The 19,246-nt window shown below is 37.1% G+C and overlaps 1 protein-coding gene across 1 annotated transcript in view; it reads left to right on the forward strand.

Moving 5' to 3' along the window:
- CPEB3 (cytoplasmic polyadenylation element binding protein 3) overlaps positions 1 to 19,246 on the forward strand; it is a 183,862-nt gene that overhangs the window by 10,035 nt on the left and 154,581 nt on the right. The window contains 1 exon segment of the mRNA XM_037497586.2: positions 11,454 to 11,534. The gene's annotated coding sequence lies outside the window, so the exon portion shown is untranslated.

The raw sequence follows: 19,246 nt of genomic DNA on the forward strand, positions 1-19,246 counted from the left end.
AGCTGCCCTAGATCATTTTGGAAAGGTTGAGTATAAATAAATATCAAGCAGCACCACGTGTGAGGCTGTCTGTGGATGCTGTATTTGAGAGGTGATTGAAGTTTGAAAACAGTCTGACAACTGCTCTCAGGGGCCACCTATTGATCTAGTCATTGAATGCCTGCTATCTGGCATGAACTGGACCCATACACCTATAATTTCAGGTCCTAACAACACCACTATCAGATAGGTGACTATATCTCCCATTTCACAGATGAGAATATGGAAAGTTGGAAAGATGAAGTCCTAGCAAATAAATAGCATAAATGACATTTGAATTCTAGTATGTCTGACTTCACCAGAGAACAAGTAAAAAAAAAAAAAATTGTTATAAGAGCAGTCACAGGACTACCCATGATAAAGTTTTGAATAATTTTACAGATAGGTACTTCAGGAGCTCTGAGATGAGAAAAGTTGTTGCATATTGCCATATAGGCAGGCTTGTTAGTAGAGGTGTGGCTTGAGTTGGGTCTAGAAGGAGTAGTATTTGGATATATATAGAGAGAGATAGAGATTTGGAGATATATATATTATATAGATAGATAGATAGATGTAAAACAGGCCATTCTGTATCTATATGTATGAGAGAAAGAGAGAGAGAGAGAGAGAGAGAGAGAGAGAGAGAGAGAGAGAGAGAGAGAGAGAATGGCAGTTATCAACTTTTACTGATTGCCTGCTTGATGCTAGAAACATCTCACCTAATCTCTATAGTTGTATTTGAGAGATGAGGAAACAGACATCTCCCCTAACTCCCAGCTACTACTAGTGATAGCAATTATGGGCATTGGTTTTTGGTGATCTGATAGATGTAAAGTGAAATTACATCGGTATGGTTAGATATTTACCTCTTTTTAGTAGTTGTCCAGGTTCTAGTCTTGGATAGGAGGAATTAATGATAGAAGTGTACATAATAAAAAAAGTGTACATAATACACAAAGTGTACATAATACACAAATAGACAAGGATACATACACCCTTTAGGGAGACTAGATAATCAGTATAAGTATTTTCCCTTTACTTAGAGAGTTTAAAGCCTTTTCACCCATTCAGTCATTTATTTAACATCATTTCTTGAACTCCAACTATGTACCAGAGACTGTAGAAGATATTGGGGATACAAAGATGTGAATAATACACTGAACACGCACTGTTCTTGTCATCGATTTTTACAAATGAAAGGAAGTGACATGTAATCACATATTTATAGTATATTGAAATCTGAACCAGTATATATGTACACTCTTAGGAATCCTCCTTGGGTCTTCCTTCTCCCTTACATCATACTTCTACCCTCAGTCAATCACGAGGTATAGTCCAATTATCTCCTAAGTATCTCTTAAATCCACTTATTTGATTCCATTCCCCCTACTTTCACTCCAGTCCAGTTTACTGTTGTCTCTTACCTTAGACTACTTACCAGTTTCATAATTAGTTTCCTCATATTCACTTTCACCTTCCTTCAACTGATTTGACAATTGACCACTCAGTCTGTGCCTTCTTCTTTTGACTCCCCAGTAGAATGGCCTTTTAAGAAATGTAGAAGGGCCTCCCCGGTGGCGCAGCGGTTGAGCGCTGGGTTGCGAAGCTGCCCGCAGCCTCTGCAGCGCCGGTTCGATTCCCGGCTGCTCCCCGGCCACCGGAGGAGGGTCCCACATGGCGCGCAGACCTCTCCTGCCGCCCGCTGCTCCCCTCAGCAGTGTACTTCGGTCCTTCTGCCTGCTCTGCTCCCCGCTCTGGCTCTGGTGAATTCTCTCACCCTCCTGCGCTTCTGACTGTCCCCAGTGCATGTATAAACAAAACAAACGAACAAACAAACAAATAAATAAATAAAACATGCCTCTATAAAAAAAAAAAAAAAAAAGAAATGTAGAAGCAATTAGGTTACCTGCTTAATTCTTTCTGGTGAGAATGAGTCACTAGAACCCATAAATTTAGCAATATTTTGAGAAAAAAGAAATAATCTATGTGTTATGCCCTCCAGACTCTTCATTTGCATGAGGGCAGAGAGGGGACCATATCTGTTTTACTTATATAACCCAAGTGGGAAGCACAGAATCAGATGTCCAGTAAACGTCTAGTGAATAGTAACAAAAGAAAAATACTTCCAAGGCTAGAATGAACCCTATGATGATATTTGACTGGAATTACAGGTATGAATACAAATTCATGTTTTTGTAGATAAAAATATATAGACACACAGAGATGTGTTCATCTTTCTAGCTCTGTCTGCTGAGCAGCCCTAAGACAATGGCATCCCAGAACCAATGAGTATATATAGTGCTTTCACCAATAAAGGGAGCCAGTCTTTTTGGAGGAATTAATAATTTCAGACTGGGGCAGGAAAAGTAAATGATTCTAGACCATTTGCTGAGCCATAAAGTAGGGCTATACCAAATAAAATGATGGGGTGATGTCAAAAGAACTGAGGAGTTAACCTGAAGGAACCCAAATGGTCAACTCAAAGATATGTTGAATAGCTAAATAAATAATAACAATAATTAATTACAACTCACAGAATAAAATTTGAATGCATGAGTCTGTACTGATAAAAATAAATGAATAAATCAGGAAAAAAGGGAAAACTTTTCCTTGTAGTAACATTCCAACTAATATAGAAGGGTTGATGAAAAGAGCAAATCACCATTTGCAACCACCAGAATAATTAATGGAGACAAAAATCATTAATGATTGCTAAAATTAGTGGGTGAAAGTAGGTTGAAAAACAGGATATTCACATAATCAGAAAATATCTTCCCAAAGATATTTAAATAAAAAGGGAAAAATAGCTTTATGGTGGCAAAATATGACAGACACTACCTTAACCAAGCGATCAAAGTTAACATCACCACAATGGGACAAGTCCAAATGTTCTTTCTAAAATGATCCACTGAGAAGGACAAAATTTTATCTGTAAGATCATTGCCAAAAAGTATGACCTGAGTTTGATCATGAGGAAACATCAGATAAACCAAAATTAAGGGACTTTCTACAAAAAAAAACTAGCCAGTGTTCTTCAGAAGACAAAGACTGTCCTATGTTAAAGCAGACTAAGGATCTGCACCCTGTGATCCTGGATTGGAATCTTAGAAGAGATGTTAGTGATACAACTGGTAAAATAAGGTATGTAAATTAGAGAATAGTATTGATTCAATATTTTCTGGTTTTAATAATTATACTGTGGTCATTTAAGATGTTAATATTTGGAGAACATGGGTGAAGGGTATAGGGAAATTCTTTTTGTAACGTTGTAATTCTGAAATTATTTCAAAATGAAAAGTTAAAAAAGTATAATAAAACCACCCTTCTGATGACTGTGTCTTGCTCTTGCTTAATTTACCTGTTTCCCCATAACCTTCTCTGGCTTTCCAACTGAACCCTGGAGGTGTAGTGAGTGTGACTACTGGCTTTTTTCTTTAGTTCCTTGAATACACTGTGCCTCCCCCACGTCAGAATCTGAAGGTAGGAAGAAGCTTGATGTTCTCTTTGTATGGAACATACTTCCTTTGAACTTTATCCTTTCATTCCTTAAGATTCAGTTTATTTACTCTAGACAATTGTCTGTTGTAAATAAACAACAGACTAGTTTCTTTACTCTAAGGTAAGAGACAACTTTATTTACTCCCTAACCTCCTAACCCAGGTCTCAACATCATATGGTTTCATTACAGCTGGTGCTTTTCTATAGCATTTTATCATAACTATCATGAATTATATTATCATGGAATTGATGAAAGTCTCTTTAATTCACTGAAAATTAATGTTTATAAGAGATGGAGGGATTTGTATCTTTTTAAAAAAAAAGATTTATTTATTTATGCATACAAGAATGGAGGTACAGGCCAGAGGTGAGGGGGCTGAGAGGATTCACCAAAGACAGAGTGGGGAGCAGAACAAGTGGATTGACTGAAATACACTGCTGAGGGGAGCAGTGGGCAAGTCAGGAGAGGTCTGCTGCGCCATGTGGATAGCTCCCTGGCCAGGGATCGAACTAGTGCTGCAGTGGCTGTGGATTGTGCCACCACGGAGGCCCCAAGAATTTTCAAAAACTCTCAACGGTATTTTTTCCAAGAAAGAACAGGAAAATGAATTTGGATAGTGTGAGAACCTACATTTACAACTTCCTTATAGTAAAAACTTTGAAGGGGGGATATTGTCAAGGGAAGTTGGAAGTTTCTTAGATCTTTTGGTTGACTGCAGCATAAAGTGAAAGGACTTGCTAAGTACACTTTATCATGCATTTGGTTAAAGGAGGGGAAATAATGATTATTAGGAGCCAAATGAAAAACTGAATCATTTTACTGAAAAAAGAGGAAAAGGTAATTTTCCCAAGTCAAATATTTATAAATCAAAATATTTCTAAGAATTTGATTAAACAAGATTTTCCTATCAATCTAACTTAATACTGTTTGTAGCTTAACCTGAACTCTTCTTACTACTCTTCATTTTAAACTATTATTTCAACAATATTCCCATGATTTTGTTCATCTCCAATAAAGATAGCTTTCAATGAGGCTGTTCAGTTATTTCTGTCTCTATCACTACCACCTTCATCTTCTGCTGCCTGAATGATTGCAGTAGCTGGCCACCTAAACACTGTCTCTGTTTCCATTCCTACCTCCATGGCAATCTGTTCTTCATACAGAACCCTGGTGGTCTTTTTAAAGCACAAGTCAGAGTTATATCCTTTCCCTTGCTTCAAACTCCCTAGGGGGTTCCCGTCACTCTTAGGCAAAAAAAATCCAAAATCTTAACATAGCCTAAAAGACTGTCTAATCTGACTCCTGCTTACTTTTCAGACCTCATCTTGTGCCACTCTCCTCTTTGTTTACTTGCTCTTTAACTACAATAGATTAGATGTTCCTCTAAAGCAAGGGTCAGAAAACTAAGGCAGAGGCCAAATTTTGCTAGAGGCCTATTTTTATAGAATGGTTTTTGACATTTTAAAATGACTATGAACACCTACAGCAATAAGAATAAAAACAAGAATATACAACAAGAGACTTATGTGACATAAAGCCTAGAATATTTACTCTCACTCTTTCACCTGAAACGTGCCAACTTTTGCTCTAAAGGCCAATTCCTGCATTAGGATCTTCATATTAGCTGTTTCTTCTGCATCTTGCACCACCACTCTTCACATGGATGGGTCCTTTCCGTTAATGTGAGTTAAATCAATTTTGTCTTCCTATTTATTTACTCAGGTGTCATTTCATCATTAAGGCCTTTAATGATCATCTAATCTAAATATTCTACCAAATTGTCTCAATCACATCACCCTTTCGTTCTTTATAGCACTTGTCTGATATTTTCTTTTTTTTTTTAAATAATAAATTTTATTTTTATATTCCCCATACAATTGCAGCCCCCCCATTCTGACCCCAATCCCTCCCCTCCCGCCCCTCACCCCCAAAAAGTGTCTTTGGTTCATAGTTTTTTGTTGATTTTGATTTTCACTTTCTTATAGTTGTTCATTTTCCTGGTCCCTTATTTAAGTTTTCTAGATTCCTGCTATGAGTGAGACCATCCAGTATTTTTCTTTTTCTTTTTGGCTAATTTCGCTGAGCATAATCCCTTCCAGCGCCATCCATGTTGCTGCAAATCGCATGTGTTTATCTTTTTTGAATGCTGAGTAATATTCCATGGTATATATGTACCACATCTTCTTGATCCAGTCATCTATTTTTGGGCATTTGGGCTGTTTCCAAAGCTTAGCTATTGTAAATAGTGCTGCTATAAACATAGGGGTGCAGGTGTTCTTTGGAATGGATGTTTCTGTGTCCTTTGGGTAAAGATCTAGGAGTGGAATTGCTGGATCATATGGAAGCTCTATGTTTAGTAGGTCCAGAAATCTCCACACAGCTCTCCATAGTGGTTGGACCAGTTTGCACTCCCACCAGCAGTGCAGAAGAGTTCCTTTTTGTCTGATATTTTCTTACTTGTTTTTAGTTTTTCTGTCTGATATTTTCTTACTTGTTTTTAGTTTGTTGACAGCCAACTCATCCCTCCTCATCAGTCCCCAATGTGGAAAGAATTTGCCTTTCTTTTTATTTGCTACTTTTGGGTATTCTTGGTTTTGCATTTTAGATGGAAGTGACTGTTAGGAGCCCACTGCATAATAGGTGTTTAATAAATGTGTTGAGTGAGTGAGTTTGAAGATAATTTCTGCATTTGAAGTTTAGGGCTTGTGCTTTCTTTTTTGGCCTCTCCGGAAGGACCAACTGCACAAACTGCAAAGAAGAGCCACTTTAGGAATTAGAGGCAAAACAATGCCTCTCTCTCAAAAGAAGAGGTAAAGTTCTCTTTTTCCTCCTCACTCTTCCTGGGAAAGACCATTGCTGGAAGAGTAGGATTTTTAAGAGGTTCTGAGACTTTTGGGTGAAGAGTTTAGGTAAGGTTTCTACTTGAGATAAGGATTTAACACCAAAAGGGTCCAGGGGTGGGTCAAAAAGGAAACTTAAAACAATCTGAATTGAGCTTGTTCTATGTGATAAAATACAGGAGAAAACAATAAAAGGACAAGAACCACAGATCTTGGATATTTCTGGAATTATTTGGATTGTCAGATGACATCTTTTGATTTTTGGTTTTAAAAAATGTGATCACTAGGGCCTCCCAGGTGGCGCAGCGGTTGAGCACTGGGTTGCGAAGATGCCCGCGGCCTCTGCGGCAACTGTTCGATCCCTGGCTGCTCCCCGGCCACTGGAGGAGGGTCCCACATGGCGCGCAGACCTCTCCTGCTGCCCGCTGCTCCCCTCAGCAGTGTGCTTCGGTCCTTCTGCCTGTTCTGCTCTCCACTCTGGCTCTGGTGAATTCTCTCACCCCCCCCCCCCCCCCCCCCGCGCTTCTGACTGTACCCAGTGCCATGTATAAACAAAAACAAACAAACAAACAAATAAATAAATAAAACATGCCTCTATTAAAAATAATAATAATAAAAAAATAATAAAAAATGTGATCACTAAAAGAAGTACAGGGAGTCAAAAACCTGATTGTAAAGAAAATATAGACACTGATATTATTCCTCTGGTTTGTGCCTAGGTGTAGCAAGAGGTAAGGGGTAAGAGTTAAACTTTAGAGCTTTGGAGTTTTGCAATTGAAATAACCAGAGCTTATTTACCCATTAGTTATGCGGCCTTGGGCAAAGTATTTAGCGTTTCCAAGCCCTGCTTTCCTTTTCAGAAAATTTGAAGAATGATAGCTTTTATGAGTTAGAATTATTATGAGGATTAGCTGATAAGGTATGTGAAATACTTACCTAGTTGGAATATAGACTAAACGATCAGTTAGTATAAACGTCATGCCACAGATTGTGAAACTAATAAAAAAATCTTTATCCTGTGACAGGTTAAGTATATGTCTCTCTCTCTCTACCCTGATTCTATAAATAGGGAACACAGGATATAGAAAAAGATAAAATAAGAAATATCTGGAGAACAAGATCACTGTTTCTAGAAGAATAGGGGCTTAACACAACTAATTTCATTCCCCATGAGTGGAAAGGAGATAAGAAAATCTGTCTTTAAGTGTATGTCTTCCAAAAAAATCCAGAAAAAAACGTCTGTATCAGGGTTAGCTTTGGATTTCATGCGTTGACCTTTACTCCTTTATAATTTATTAAAAATATCCTCATATACACTAATGTAATTCTGATCATTATAGTTAGGGCAGCTCTGTTTTAATCTAGAAGGAAAAAAAGACTGAGAAATTGAGGACCTGTTTGTCAGAGTTGGAATCTTAGCTCCCATTTCTGAACTATATGAATTATATGAATTTCTCAGAGTCTGTGTCTTCATCTATGAAATGGGAAAATGAAGGAATTTAAGTCTTAGAAATGTGTAAAATTATTCATCATGTAAATAAAGCACTTGACATGGCAAATGGTATGCACGCAATAAAAATATTTATTATCACCCAGCGACAATCAGATAGCTGGTAAATGGTCTACTAGTGTTTCAATTTAGATAGATTTCACATCCCATGGCCTTTCCACACATCATCTACTATAATATTAGTGATGTTGACTCCTTGGTCCATTAATATTAGGGCATGTGGTCTAATTTGTTTTTTTCAAAAGTGCTAGGATATCTATCTAAAGTATCACTCTTTGTACGGTTGGCACACACATTTGTTTCTCAGCTTTATCAATCAGAAAACAGCTATGACTTTAGGACAGAGCTTTGACAAAAAGCTCTGGATTTTGTTTCTGCTGGTTGGAATAAAGTGCTAAAGATAGCAGTCTGCCACATGAGAAAATAGAGATAGCCTACATTAAACTGAAATAATGGGAGACTCGCATCATAGTTGAAAAGTAGGCTAGCCAGTGCTTTCGAAGACTTGAATTCTAATCATGTATCCACCACTTTCTATTATCTTGTAACATCTCAGAACCTGGGTTTCCACATGTTTATTTTTCCAACTTTACTGAGGCATAATTGATGCCCACATCTTTAAAGTAGGGATCCCAACGGTCATCCTCAGTGCTGTTCCCTGTTCATAGAGTCCCTTATACAAATTAGGAAAAGGTTTTTCTTCCCCTAGGCAGATGCAGTGCTACACTAAGATTCATGAACTTGGTGAGCAGAGCATGTGCTAGGTTTGAGTATCCTTGGTGAATCTTTCGTATATTGTACAGTCTACAAAAACAAATATGAGGGCATTTTCTATGCTGTCTATCCACTGCACGGAGCTGTTAACATCGAGTGAGTAATAAAGGTGAAGGGGTTTGGTAAAGTCTAATACTCCCTGTGAATGTAAGACACTGATGATACGTAAACACTACTTGATTTCATTTTTCTTTTTAAAAATTTATTAATATGTACAAATACTGGATACAGTCAGAAGTGCTGGAGGGTGAGAGAATTCACCAGAGCCAGAGTGGGGAGCAGAACAGGCAGAAGGACCAAAGTACACTGCTGAGGGGAGCAGTGGGCGCCACAGGAGAGGTCTGCCTGCCATGTGGGACCCTCGCTGGCAGCCGGGGATCAAACTGGCCCTGCAGAGGCTGCGGGCAGCTTCGCAGCCCAGCACTCAACCGCTGAGCTACCCGGGGTGAAATCACTACTTGATTTCAAATACTGGGATCCAAAGGCTACCTGGGTAGATACAAAGACCATTGCCCTTCCCTTTGTTCTGGTAAACCCTGTGATTCATCAGCTTGTACAGCACCTGTTAATTACTAGCTGGCAAGGATTGTGACAAAGAAAAGTTTGCTCCATCATTTTCACCCCTGGATCAACCTTGTTCTCTGGATCCCTGAGGACTAAAATCAGTTCATTTGATGATTTAGCATCTTGTAGATAATCATGCTGATTTTTAGAACACCCTGAAGTGGAACTAGGTTTTGCCCATAGGTGATGAAATTTGGAATCCTTTGATTAGAGCATATCTCTTGATTTCAAGCAAAGGTCATTACCTACAAGCTTTTTGTCACTGGGAAAAAGAAAAGTTGTTGAGTTGTTGATCCTGGGCTGTATGGATCAAGCAGGACAAGAGAACTTACTGTATAAGTCACTAATCAAAAGATAACTTTAGAGTCAGACAAACCTGAAATAGTGTGTTTCTGACACACTGCTTCTGACACTAGTTTTGTGATCTTGGGTATGTGAATCACCTTTCTAAGTTTCCATTTTGCCATCTGCAACTAGAACTGACAGTTTTACCTCATAGGTTTATTACATGGATTAAGTAAACTAATATGTGGAAAGAACTCAGGATTGTATCTAGCACACAACATATACTTCATAAATATTGGCTTATTACTAAACTCACTGCAAGATATTCTACCAGATTCTGAGGAAGAATAAAAGCTCAAGTTGTAGCACCTTCCCCCAAGAAGCCTAGAGTTCTAATTGGGGAGTTAACATAATTATATCAAAAAAGGAAAGTAAAAATGCAAAGTAATATGTGTGTAGTGCAGATCGATGCTATTGGTAGGAGCTGGGGTTTGAACCAGATTCTGAAGAAAGGTGAGATTAGGATAAGGAGGGCATTCCATGTGGAATTGGTAATATCAGCAAGATTCAGGACCATGAGTAGATTGTTTTCCTGGAGAAATGGGGATAATGCTATCTGTAAAGACAGTTAGAATTAGAGGCGGGGAGCCTTAAATGCTAGGGTCAGTATTTCATTCTTTTCCTCTAGATAGTGATGAGTGACACTATGAAACTTAATTCATGGAAATATCCAGCAAGCAGCTGGAAAGCGCTTGAGAAATACTCAATACCATAGCTAAAATTTGGGGGATGGAAGTTGAAAATATGTACGCTGGTATTATCTCTAAGTCCAGCTCTTTGAGAGGAGCTTTTTGGTTCCAATTCAGTGAAGGTAACTTTGAATATCATTTAAAGTGAAATGGTGAAACTCAGGAGATTGGAAAAATAAAACATTAACTGGGTAGCGTTTGCTTCTCTGAAACCTAAAAGAACACATGGTGTTTCAGAGTAAATTGAGTAAATTTCTAGTGACAATTTAAAATATGAAATGGCAATTATTATAGGAGGGGAAGAAATGATCCATATAAAGTTTTAACTATATTTTCTAAAACCATTCTGCAATTTTTCAGTATATGGAGGGTTCTTATAACTGAGTTACCATGATGACAGTAGTAAAATGAACAAACTATAATTGACTAAGGAGATAAGCTATATTAGAAACAGTTTGTAAAGGAGGTGACATTATGGTGTAGGAACTCAACTTGCCATTTGATTAAATCTAAATATAATGTAGGGATCTTTTTTTAAGAGTACAAATTTTGTTCCTCTGTAAGTTCACAAATTTTTGATGAATAAGACTTTTTATATAAAAATAATTGCTCTACTAATCATTATTCAAACTCAAGATGAACATAGCTATATTAACTATTATAAATATTAGGTTTTAAAATAATATTAATTACAATTAAAGTCAAGAAACATAGAGAATATAGATGAAAGCTGTTCATCTTTTCTGTCTAATGGAATACACACATATACATGTTTATATGTCATAATTTGAAATGGAACCTCCAGATAATAAACATAAACTCTAAGTTTATAAACTTATCTTCACTATTTTATTATTAGATGAAGGTATGATGAGGAAATAGTAAAACATTGAATATATTAGGATGCCAAAAGGGACTTAATCTTATTTGACATATAAAAATTGGAGACTTTTTTTTTTTTTAGTTTTTTATTTTAAAATTTTTTACATCATTGTTCATTTTTAAACAATATGGACATTTTTCTACATTAGGCTATTATCAGAGAAGAGACTACATTATTCTTTGTTGTAGATACTATTCATACCTTGTTATCATATTAGAAGTTCGTTTTTGGAGGAAATATTAACTGCTGCAGCCTTTCTTAAATAATTTGTTAATCTATCAAAAGCCTTTGTGTTATGCCTTTCAACCAAGTACTTTTTTTTTTTTTTTAGAAATATGGCTTAAAGAAACAATCAGTTTGGAAAATAGTGAAAACTTGGAAACAAATGAAATTTCCTGCAACAGGAGAAAGGGTAAATTAATTATAATGAATTTTAGTATGGAATATCTTTATTAAACTTTATAGTGTTATTAAACAGAGTATTTTTGAAATACCTTTAATGGCAAGAGAATTTCTCTTTGTCTAAAGTTAATTAGATGCTCTCAGCCTCTATAAATTGGGGAAAAAGATACCATGTTCCTTGATTTGGGCAATATGCTTTTATGCTTTATCTCTCTGTATCAGTGCCTGGGTTACAAAGATGAATATAGTCACAATTCTGAGTTATTCTAGGAAATATAGATGTATAAACAAATAGTTACACTAAAGAATGAGAAATATTGTAATAGATTCTGTTTTTCTAAACATTTTTTTTTTTTAAAGATTTATTTATGCATAGAAGAACAGGTATAGGCGAGAGGTGCGGGGCTGGGTGTAGAGGGGGGTAACACGATTCACCAGAGACAAAGGGAGGAGCAGAACAGGCGGATCTACTGAAATACACTGTTTAGGGGAGCAGCAGGTGAGACAGGAGAGGTCTGCTGCACCATATGTGGGTCAGGCCGTGGGTGGTAATAGCACTGAGACTAACCCCTAGGCCACCAGGGAAGTTCCTGTAATAGATTCTGTTTTACAGAATTATATAAAGAAGGAAACTGGCAAGTCTATTCACATGGCCAGGGAAAGCTTCAAAGAGGTGACATTTAAAGTAGATCTTAATGGGTGAATTGTAGTAAGTTTCAAGATGTAGAAAGGTATTTAGGCAGAAGGAATATGTGCAGAGCCATTACAATAGCCTATGGCCCACCCAGGGACCTGTAGTAGTTTGGTATGGAAGGGGAGAATAGGAGTAGAAGAGTTAAATTTATATTTTATCCTCTTGGCAAGAGAAAAGTAATTAAAGTGTTTTAGGAGGAGGGGGGAAAACATGCTAAAACTGTGTTTGAATGATTACTCAGACTTTGGAATGGAGGCCACATTTAAGGGTACTAGATGGGAGATAACAGGTTATTACTGCCATAGTGTAGGTGAAGTACTATATTACCTGTGAATGAAGAGGAGGCAATGTTAAACAAATTTATGAGGCACAATTGACAGATTTTAGCCATCAATGTAATCACTAAGTGAGGAAGAAGGGAAAAGACAAAATCATGTCTGAATTTCTAACTTGGTGGTGTCATTAGACAAAATAACGATAAATAATAAGCAAATCAGGAATAGAGTTACAAACACACTTGTGGGAGAAGTGCTCTAGGATCCTAGATAAAGAAGTTGTTAAATAATGGTTTGTAGCTTAACAAAAAGATTTGATCTGGAAACCTAGGTAGAGGTGAACTCAATTTCCCACATCTTGAACATAACATAACATTGCCCAGGGAGAGTGTAGAGAATTAGGAGAAACCTGGGGGAAGCTATATTTGGAAGCCAAGAGGCTGAGAAGAAACATTAAGAGCTGGGCATCCATGGTGGTGCAGGGATTAAAATCTCAGTGTTATCAAGTTATTGCCAGCCAGTGCAGCATGAGTTCAATCCCCAGTCAGGGAACTGACCCACATGGTGCAGCAGACCTCTCCTGTCTCGCCCACTGCTCCCCTCAACAGTGTATTTCAGTAGATCTGCCGTTCTGCTCCCAAGTCTGTCTCTGGTGAATCTTCTTACTCCTCCCCGCTCCCCCCCATCTCTGGCCTATACCCCAGTTCCTATATGCATAAATAAATAAAAAATAAATCTTAAAAAAAAATAGAGCTAGGATTTATATGTTTCTGTTTGGAATGGGAAGAAGAAAGTTGAAAATAATGAATGAGGCCTTAAGAAAACGTAAAGGTTGGGTTCTAGGCCAAAGATAGAGGGCTTAATTGTGAACCTGTAAGGGAATTCAGGTTCCTTTGAGATAAGCAGAAAGGAAGTATGGGTGGGGACAGAGATATACCAGGGTGGTGGTGGAGGGGGGTGAGGGGAGGTGTTAGAGGACATTGGCAGTAGGCAGCTGAGATTTGAGGACATTGCTGCCTAATAGCCTTAGTGTTCACTTTGAAGTTAGAGACAAGGTCAGTAAATAAACTGGGAAGTTTGGGAATTGCTATTTTGTGACTAGGAGCCCTTTCATAAAATTGTTGAATGAATGAATTCAAGACTAATGACAGAGGCAAGAAACATTACCAACCTCAGGTGCTCTCCGATTGCTTATCAAACTATATCTGCCTCGTTTGGCTCCCTTTTTCTTATTCTGTTCTCAAATTTGGTCTCATCTGGAACTGCTTAGCAGGTCCTCACTTAGATGATGTGGACTTCCTGCTTGTAAATTGCCTTTAGCTTTAACAATCTTTAAAGCTTTCTAGGTTACCTAGGGAATATCTAATTTATCATGGTTGACCAAATTATTCCTCTCCTTCCCTCACCCCCTCCATAGATTGTGAGGTCTTTGAAGTCAAGGTATTTTGACTCTTCATCTTTGCATTTAGTGCCTGTAGTATAGGCCAGGCACACAGGGATCCCTTCCCTTCACCCCCATTTATTTCTCTAGATGACCCATACTTAAGGTTCGCTTTCCTATTCAGTCATATTGTGTTACTTTTTTTCCTCTTTACCCTACAGAGTATAGTTAAACTTTATAGATGCATGTATCTGTTCTATAAATTTAATGGAAGTATTAAATGGAGAAAAATGCACAATCATGGGTTTGAATTTTCAAAGTAAACACACATGTAATAACATCCAATTGAAGTAACAGAATATATCACCAGCATTCTAGAAATCCTCTTTTATGTCCCCTACCAGTCATATTTTCTGCACAGGTATCCATGCTGACTTCCAACCCCACAAATTAGTTTTATTAGAACTTTATAGAATTGGAATAAAAATGTACTTTTGTTAGGCTGCTGCTTTTTTTTTTTTTTCAAAGATTTATTTATTTATTTATGCATACAAGAGCTGGGGTACAGGCCAGAGGTGCAGGGGATGAGAGGATTTACCAGAGACAGAGTGGGAAACAGAACAGGCAGACTGACTGAAATACACTGTTGAGGGGAACAGCCCGTGAGGCAGAAGAGGTCTGCTGTGCCATGTGGGTTGCTTCCTGCCTGGCTGGGGATCCAACTCGGGCTGCAGAGGCTGCGGATTGCTTCATAGTGCTGTGCTTAACCCCTTGCTTCACCAGGGAGGCCTCTTTTGTTAGGCTTCTTTACTCAGCATTATATTTATGCAATTCATTTGTGTTGTACTATGGAGTTAAAGTCTATGAATTTCTTTGCCTTATGATATTCCTTGTATAAATCTATCACAAATGTGTGTATCAATTCTATTGTAGATGGGTATTTGAGATGTTCCAGGTTTGGGCCATTATGAATAATGCTCTTTTGAACATGTGTTTTGATAAACACATATTTGCATTTCTATTAGGTATATAGCTAGATTCAGAATCACTAAGTCACAAGATGTGTGAATGTTTGCTTTAATAGATACTGATAAATACTTTTGCTATGTGGTTAATTGGTTCTAGTAAATTACATTTCTACTAATAGAGTTTGAAAATGAATTTTGCCATATCCTTGCTATTATGTAATATTTGTGTGCTTTTTCCAATTTTAGTCATTCTGATTTTATTTTTATGATTAATGAGGCAGAGCACCTTTTAGTATGAATTTTTTACTGTTTGAATATCTTTTGCCCATTTTCCTCTAGGATATCTACTATTATTGATTTATAAGATTCCTTTAGATATTCTAAGTCTTTTGTTACGTGTGTATATACATATATTTTATGACATATATTTCTCCCATTCTACAAGTTTCTATTCTAATTCTTTATTTTGGTAAACAGACATTTTAAATTTTAACTAGTTTAGTATTGTATTTTTTCTTTGTGGATATTGCTTTTGTTACCTGCTTAAGGAATTGCTGCCCACTCTTAAGATCATGAAAAGATTCTCCTGTGTTCATTTAAAGATTTTATTGTTTAACTTTTACATTTAGACCTACAATCCATCTGGTATTGTTTTTGAAGATTTATTTATTTATGCATACCAGAAGTGGAGTTTAAGCCAGAGGTGCCAGGGGGGTGGTGGTGAGAGGATTCACCAGAGAGAGTGGGGAGCAGAACAGGCAGATCTACTGAAATACACTGCTAAGGGGAGCAGCAGACAAGACAGAAGAGGTCTGCTGTGCCATGTGGGTTGCTCCCTGGCCAGCCAGAGATTGAACTCCTGCTTCAGTGGCTGGCAATAGCTTGATAGTGCTGTCTTTAACCCCTGTGCTACCAGGGAGGCCCCTAGTTTTTTTTGTTTTTGTTTTTGTTTTTAATTATTATTTTTACATAGAACTGGGGTGTAGGCCTGAGGGATGGTGGGGGATAGAGACAGAGTGGGGAACAGAACAGATAGATTTACTGAAATACACTGCTAAAGGGAGCAGTGGGAAACACAGGAGAGGTCTGCTGTGTCATATGTGGGTTAGCTTCCTGGCCCGGGTATCCTTTATTGAAAAGATTATCTTTTCAGCACTGAAGTGTTAGCCATTTTCATAAATCTGCTGATGTGGATCTGTCTCTGGTCCTTTTATTTGTTCCATTTGTCTATTTGCTTATTCTTGTGCCAATAACCATACAGTCTACTACAAATTTATAATAGGTCCTGATATCTGGTAGTATAAGTCCTTTTTTTTCTAAAGATTTATTTATTTATACATATAAGAACTGGGGTACAGGCCAGAGGTGTGGGGGATGAGAGGATTCACCAGAGACAGAGTGAGGAACAGAACAGGCAGACTGACTGAAATATACTGCTGAGGAGACCAGTGGGCGAGACAGGACAAGTCTGATGTGCCATGTGGGTAGCTCCCTAGCTGGCTAGGGAGTGGCTGAGGATAGCTTCACAGTGCTGGGCTTAACCCCTTGTGCCACCAGAGAGGCCCTACAAATGATTTTTATAGCCTTCAACAACTTTTCTGAGCTATGTGACCAAGACAAAATTTCAGAAAATGTTTCCTTTCAGGTTAAATAAAAAACAAGTTGTCAATAAAGAAGATCTTTGTCCTTGTTGGAGTTCCTTCTATAATTTGTTTGCTTGGTATTTATTTTCACCTTGCTGTTTTTGATTGAATCATTTTCTCTTCATTCTTAAATTTCCATGCTCATTTTTGGAAAGGGATAGCAGAGATTAGTTCATTATCAAATAAAATTAAATTCCATTAAGTATGAATAGTGTTAATTATTATCATTTATTAAGAATTAGGGCCAAAAGTTGTTTTTCTTCATTGTAAAATTTTTTACTCATCAGCTGACATGTACTCCAAACCCCTTGGGTCAATGGCACTGAGCCCAATCCCACAAAAAATAATATGTTTTCTTTTTCCTGCTGGCTTATTTCACTGAACATAATCCCTTCCAGCTCCATCCATGTTGCTGTAAATGGCATGAGTTTATCTTTTTTGATTGCTGAGTAATATTCCATTGTGTACATGTACCATATCTTCTTGGTCTAGTCATCTATGTTTCCATATCTTACCTATTGTAAGTAGAGTTGAAAAATATCAGATGGTTTCACTTATAGGAGGAATATAGGGGAACCAAATAAAGGATTAGGAAAAAATATAATAAAAAAACAAAATTAAAAGGCAACTATAAATCAGAGACATTCTGCAGGAAAGGGGTAGGAAGAGGGATCAAAACAGGGGAGGGAAGAGCACAAGGGACTAGGGTGATGGTGCACGGGTGAATTGGTGGTGGGAATTTTATGGGAACTACACCTGAGAGGAGAAAGCATACATTGTACAGAAATGAAGAATGTGATGTAAAATATATAAAAATAAAAAATAAATTAAAAATAAAAATAAAACTATGGGTGAGCACAGCCTGAAAAACAGTATGTTTTTCCCACTTGAGCAAACTAGTAGTTGAACTATTGCCCTCAGAAGATATATATAATAACAGTTAATGTTAATATGGTATGAAATTACAGCCTTAGAGTCATGGAGGTTAGCACAGAAAAATATATTATCTAAACTTATTGTGATCATTTTGCAATATATGCAAATACAAAATCATTATGTTGTAACCTGAAACTAATATAATGTTATATCAACTACACTTTCACTTTAACAAAAAGGAAAAAATGTACACAATATTTTTTTTAAAGAGATGGATTTTGATTGATCATTAAATGAATGGAAGGTAGACTTTCCTTTTAACAAAATAAGGAGGTCAGTTGATTCACATATCAAGTAGACTCTTAAGTAATTTGCCCTCTATTTGAAAACTTAAAGAAACCCTGGTGGAAAAGTCACTATTTTTACCTCACCTCTAAAGTCAATATCACATGGAATACTAAAGGTATTTTTCATTCTATAATTGAAAGATATTTCTTTTAAGTATGGTCAGATTTAAGTGTTTTATCTTTCCCTTGTATCCCTCCCTCCCCCTCTCCCCACCTTTGTTTAACCCTTCCAACCCCAACCTTTTCCCTCTGAAAGGATACCTAAGCTGGCCACCTAGTCATTACCATTCTAACACTACTTAAGGTAGCACTGCTGAGTTCATTTATTTTGAGTCCTGCAATCTAGTTTCTCTTTTAACCTGGATTCCTAAATCAAGTTGACAAACCAGTTTATTTTCTCCCCTTTTCATTTCAATCACTTGTGATTTAGATTGGTTAGGAAGATGTAATGTAATCCGGGCACAACCTCTTCCTCTTGGAATCAGTATTTTCCAGACCTCCTCCTTTTCTGGCTGAACGTGCTTAAGTCAGGCAGAGTACCTTGTGAAGGACTTCAGCCCCCACAGTTCCCTGGGTGCGCATGCCCTCTCATCTTACAGTTGTCAAAGTGCTTTTGCCAGAGCGGTCACATAATCAACCTGAAAGAAGAAAATAAATACTGTACATTTAAAATTTTTATCGATCCTTAAAAACTGGACACTCGAAGGTAACTGCTACTAGAATTTATTATTTGTGATTGGGTTATTGCATGTAAAGGAAGATCTATTGTGTGTGTGGTAGGGGGAGGGGAAGGAGGTATCTCTCCGACTTTGCTGTAAATAAGAAAAAACAACAACAACAACAACAAAATCCTACCCAAACAAACAAACTATGCGAGCAGTTACTGAGAAACAGGGTAGATTAACCTCTGTAAATGGTATCTTAATCCATTGCTTATCTTTTGTTCAATAGGGTCTTATTTATTAAAGATGGGTCTTGACCTTGACAGAATGAATTTATGCAGATAGTGAAATTCATAGCTTTAAGGAGTGTTGAAAAGAGAAACGGTGTTTGTGGTATGATTTTTTTTATTTAATAAAAATATTAACTATAGCCTTTATAAATCATTCTAACTACACCTTACTCTTTCCCTTCTTTGCTATATAGTACAGCATTAAATTTTTCCTCCAAGAGCATGTAGTTTAAATTGAAGATATTAACAAAGAGTATTGATACAAGCATCAGAAAAGCTCAGTGATATTAAAATTATAACCAAATGGATACTTCAGCCATGATGATACGGCTATTGTAAAGATGACTCTAATGACTAAAAGCTATTCAAATCCCATATTATAATGGTTTACTGCAGCCCTGCTTAAACCCACTATGAAAATGTCTTTCTATGACCATTTCCTTTGGCAGCAATAGAACTTAGTACTGTTGTGAATCCAAGCTTTGCTTGCCTCTTTGTGTTATATTTTACAATTCTGATCAAAGCCATTGTTTTAAACCCAGAGAACTGAGGAACACAAAATCCATCTTAGGTAGGTTTTATTGGT

Source organism: Talpa occidentalis, unplaced genomic scaffold (genome assembly GCF_014898055.3).
Source record: "Talpa occidentalis isolate TD23 unplaced genomic scaffold, MPIMG_talOcc4v2.1 talOcc4.8, whole genome shotgun sequence".
Taxonomy (NCBI): domain Eukaryota; kingdom Metazoa; phylum Chordata; class Mammalia; order Eulipotyphla; family Talpidae; genus Talpa; species Talpa occidentalis.